Source organism: Colobus angolensis, unplaced genomic scaffold (genome assembly GCF_000951035.1).
Source record: "Colobus angolensis palliatus isolate OR3802 unplaced genomic scaffold, Cang.pa_1.0 Scaffold110, whole genome shotgun sequence".
Taxonomy (NCBI): Eukaryota; Metazoa; Chordata; class Mammalia; order Primates; family Cercopithecidae; genus Colobus; species Colobus angolensis.
Window position 1 is genome coordinate 202,546 of NW_012112031.1, and position 5,243 is coordinate 207,788.

The window sequence follows — 5,243 nt, forward strand, 5'->3', positions numbered from 1 at the left end:
TGGTGAGAGTGGGCAGCAGACTCCAGCTCCTGAGACCAGCGGATTTGCTTGGCTGGGGTCTGCCTCGAAGTCACACGCAGGAGAGACCCCCAGAGAAACGCATTCCCACGAGCACGGCCACGCCGTGACTCTGGGGCGACTGTGGCACAGGAGGCCCGGGGATGAGGGCGCAGGTGTCTGGCACAGACCGTCTCCACGGAGAGAATGAAGGAAATGATGCAGGGCGCACAGTGGGAAAGAGGCGGCAGACGGAGGGGCTGAGGGAAGCCGCTGTGCCTAGGACGGACACCCCCACGCAAAGGCCAACAAGGGCCACCAGCCGCTGCAGGACGCCAGTTCCTGTTGGCCACAGAAAGAGGGCTCAGGTGCGTCTTCCACACCAGGGGCGGCTGGTGCCCTCTGAGCCAAGAGCGGCAGAGCTGCCCGGACAGCCCACAGACCAAGGAGGCGTAATAAACGGTGGCCGTAAATCCCCAGGTTTGCGCAGGTGTGCTTGTCACGCAGTGTCACCGCAGCGATAGATAACGGATAAAAATGGCACCTGGCAGATAAAATCCCAACCCTGACCTCAGGGTCCACCACTATTCAGAGTTTGATTTTCAAACTATTCCCCACCCCTCCCAGTTGCCAGAGGAAGTATCCGCAGAGAGGGCCTGGAGCCTTCCCAGGTGCCACAGGAGGTACCCCGCGGAGAGGGCCTGGAGCCTTCGCAGGTGGCCGGTGCCACAGGAAGTACCTGTGGAGAGGGCCTGGAGCCTCTGCAGGGCTGGAAGAGAGGCTTCATCCCAAATGCTAAATCTGGCGCCCAGAGGGCTGGGTTGAAAAGGGGTTGGAGGCGGCCTCCAGCCTCCATGGGAAAGGATGCTGTGATCTGTCAGTCAGGTCTGCCCCCAGCGTGGAGGGAGTGAGTTTGCCATCCCGCCAGGGTGCTGTGCCTAGGACAGGGCGACAGGGAGGAGATGGGTTTAAAGGAGGGAAAAGAAGCCGGGACGAATATAAAAGAATACTTGCCACCAAGCCGGTGTGTCCCGAGGCCTCGAAGACACCGTGTGGGAGCTTCCGTTCAACACCAAGGTATTAATATCCCAGGGAACCCTTAGCAACAGCCCTGACATCTGCTCTGTTACTACGATACGGGAAACATGAGGAGAACAGCAAGATAAGGTGAACCCAGACGTCAACACTTCCTCCGCCTGTCAGGCCGCACTGGGAGGATGAAAGACTCGGAGAGGGAGCCTCAAAGGCCTGTCTAAACCCCAAAGGTACCACTTACTCAGAGACATCGCAGGCTGATTATGCACCGAGCACGTTCGAGAGGATTCTGGAGTTGAACCAGGAGCCCTGGGGATACCAGCGTCTGACACAAACATCCTTCAAACTCCCCCATCCCCGGGCTCCCTGCCAGGCCTGCCTGCTCACGGCGGCTCCCCCTCCTCCCAGTGGCTCCCCCTCCTCCCAGCTCCAACACTCCTCCCGGCGGCCCCCCCTCCTCCCAGCTCCGACACTCCTCCTCTCTTGCGCAGACAGGGGCAAGTCTTCCTCATCTGCCTTGGAACCTGCTGGGGCTCCCGCTGCCCCTCTTCACATGCAGCCAGAGGTCATCCTTACAGCCTGGGTCAGGCTGTGTGACTCCCTCACTCAAACACCTTCAGTGGCTCCCACGACCAAGGAAGAAAGCCCAAGCTGCCCTCACGGCCGTCCATGATCTGGCACAAGCCACCCTTCCATTCTAGCAGCCACCTCACCCCTCTGCAAAACTGGCGCTCCGGCTGCCAGGACCTTGACGCGCCCCAGCTGCCCAGCCTTGTCTCCGGCACCCTCTCACCTGGAACGCCTTTGGTTCACGCTGTCTACCTCCCCCACCTGGGGGTGGCCCAGCACCACCTCCCCTGGGAACTCTCTGGCTCCCCCATCTGGCCCCCGTTCTGATTGAGCCCACCTCCCACCCATCGGCACTTCATTCTGCCTGCGTCCTAGGGGTCTTTACCCGTTACCCCGATGCCCAGACACGGTGAGTGTCCAGTACTCCTTCAGGGGACTAATTTAACCATCAAGAGTTTGCCACTCACTGGAACTGTGTAATTGGTTAGGCACCAATAATTCTTTCTGAGACAGGGTCTTGCTCTGTTGCCCAGGCTGGTCTCAAACGATCCTCCTGCCTCAGCCTCCCACGTAGCTGGGACAATGGGAGTACGCCACCACGCCCAGCCCGCCAATAAAATTTTGTCTTAAAAACCGCCTCACGGAATAAGGTCCAGCCTCGCTGGCCTGAAATTTAAGGCCCAACAGTGTGAACCCGTCACCTCCTTTACCTGCCTCTTTCCCCCTGCCTCTACACCTGGGCTCTGGACAGACCCTCTAGCCCCTGCTGAGACTCCCGCAGGCTTTCCTGTTCGTGCTCTTTGAGGAGCAGCGATCCTGGACATGCTCCCCAAGACCCCGTCCGGGGGCCGCCCCACTTGGCCACAGAGCTAAGCGTCTGCTCCTGTCCTCAGCAGGACCAACAACAGCACCTTTCAGTTTCCTTGGCCTCGTCCAACAAACACGCGCTGGGTGCTGACGAGGCACCAGGTGTTTGCCCAGCAGCTCGGTCTCACTGTTCGAGGGCCGGGCGGGGTGTTCTCCTTTGTACCCCGCAAGGCCTCACACGGGGCACACGTAGGAGGTTTCACTGAATCCTGTGGGTCTTTTTTAACTTAGGAAAGTAAATCCTTGGGCATCTTTAATGACAGGCATCTCCCCCTCCAGTGGACCCCAAATCCCTACTTGTCTCTTCATCCAGCTGTTACTGTTCTCCTTCCCAGGCAGACACGCTCTGCAAAGCCTCCAACCCAAATGCTATGTGAAATAACCTACTTCTCCCCCATCTCATTTCAAGTGCCAGCCCTCAGATTTTAACAGCCACAGCTCTGCCTACGTGTCCCCAGAGGCATAGCTTGCATTTGTCTCTTCTGAAAGGCCTGAAACAGGGTAGCTAGAACTTCTGTATCAAGGTAATCACGGAGCTGAAGGCAGCAACAGCAGGGTGACCAGGCTGGGCGTGGTGGCTCACACCTGTGACCCTAGCACTTTGGGAAGCCAAGGTGGGGGGACTTTTTGAGCCCAGGAGTTCAAGACCAGCCTGGGCAACAGAGCAAGGCCGCGTCTCTACAAAAAAATTTAGAAATTAGCCGGGCATGGTGGCATGCACCTGTAGTCTCAGATACTCGGGAGGCTGAGCAGAAGGATCACTTGAGCCCAGGAGAGGGAGGCTGCAGTGAGCCATGATCGCGCCACTGCACTCCAGCCTGGGTAACAGAGCAAGACCCTGTCTCAAAAAAAAAAAAAAAAAAATTGTACAGGGTAACCACAGAGAGAGAGAGAGAGAGGAGAAAATGAAATTCAAACTTAGTGTAAAGGTGACCAGAATAATACGTAGGTACCCCGTGGCCCCTGGGCTCTCTCTGCCCAGAACACGCCCAAGTCCTCCTGGGCTGCGGGGCACCGGGCTTGGGACGGGCAGTGTCGAGTATTCATGCTATTTGTCTTTGAATGCAGAAATGCAGGCCTGCTTCCGTTTACGTGATTTATGTGGGTCTGGAAAGTCCCAGGCAGGCAGAATCTTTGCAGAGGAAACCTGATTTCAGCTCCCACCTGGGAGCTGCTTGTTGAAGGAGCCCGAGAGAAACCTCTCCATGAAGCCGAGAAGCTTCCGGGGAAAAAGAAGGCCCACCGCTCCTCACCTGCCTGGAAAAGTCCCGGTCCTTGGGTGTGCGGAGTCCTTGGGTGCGCTGAGGGCAGTGCTCCAGGTCCTGGGGAGCAGCGTCCCACACCCCTGCCTCCCTCAGCGGCCTCTGCACAGCCCAGCCCAGACTCCAGCTCCCAGGTGGCCCTCCGCGGATCCTGCCCAGTACTTCTCCAACCTTCCTGGCCCCACCTCACCAGAGCCAGGGTTTACCTACAGCCAAGGCCATTCCCGGCTGACCTTGCCGGCTATCTGTGGGCCCAGCTGTCTCCTCTTACCCACAGAAACACAAACAGACGTTTCTCTGTTGCAACTCCAGGGTTAGGCACTGCCCTGCCTGGGAACCAGCTGTCCGGTTCTCTGCACACTCCCCATTCTCCTGGAAGACGCTAAGACTCCAGTAAGGGTGCCCATAATGGGGCCAGCTGAGGGCTCAGGCAACAGTGGGGGGCCCAGAACATGGCTTGGGACAGAGAAGATGGGCAGGGAAAGGGTCAGACAGAACACTGGCACTTAGCTAGGAGTTTTCAGGGCTTGTAGGAGGAACCCTCAAGTTAACAAACGTCCCTACACATGCTCAGCCTGACCCTGCGCTACCAAACTGGGAGAGGGGGAAGCTGCCTTCATGGGTGCTGCCCACCTGCCAGGTGCCGCCACTGGCCGGCCAAGTGGAATCATCACAAGTCCAAGACGCGACCATCACTCCTTCCAGAAAAGAAGAAACCAGCTCGAGAGGTGCAGCCACTTGACCAAGGCCCCGCAAGCCGACACCAGGTGCTTGGTTTGGCCCAACAGAGCTGGGCTGAGCCCAGGTCCCTTCTATCCCCCTCCGCCTCCCAAGGCACTGGGCTGCAGGTGCCCAACGAAAGCAATAAGCCGGGGTATTCTCCGAGCACCTGCCCTGCACCCAGCAGCTGGGAGCGAGCAGTTCCCAGAAACTGAGTTGTGTAGTAATTGGCCAAACAGGAGTTCTGAGAAGAACTGGGCCGGGGCAGCCTAAAGAGGAGATGGGCTGGCTGTTTCCCGGAGCAGGCAGGGGCTGGGATGAGAGGTGTGAGGCCTGTGGGACCTCGATCACCAGCCTCCAGCACCGCTGTTATCCCACCCTAGGCCCTCAGAGCAGAGAGGCACAAAGGAGCTGGTGTGGGAGGCCTGGGGCATTTTCAAAGACAGCCCCTGCTCCCCACCAGACCCACTGCCTGCACCAGGTGTCACCCAGACCTCCTCAGTCACCCCACAGTCCTAAGGGGTTCCCCTGGCTGCAGGCTCCCCAGCTCAGACCCGCCCAATCCTGCCATCAGACAGGCCCTCCAAAGGCCCTGCCCCACCCAGACACCTCAAAATCAAGCCCAGGGTCCTCATCCAGGAGTTCACGGCCGTCCACAGGCTCCACCCTGCCTTACCAAATTTGTCTCCAGACAAACCAACACCTGGCATCATTCCTCATGCCCAGGCCCAGGTCTCCCCACACTCCACACTCACTGCCCCCCACCCAGGCCTCCCCCCATCCACACTCACC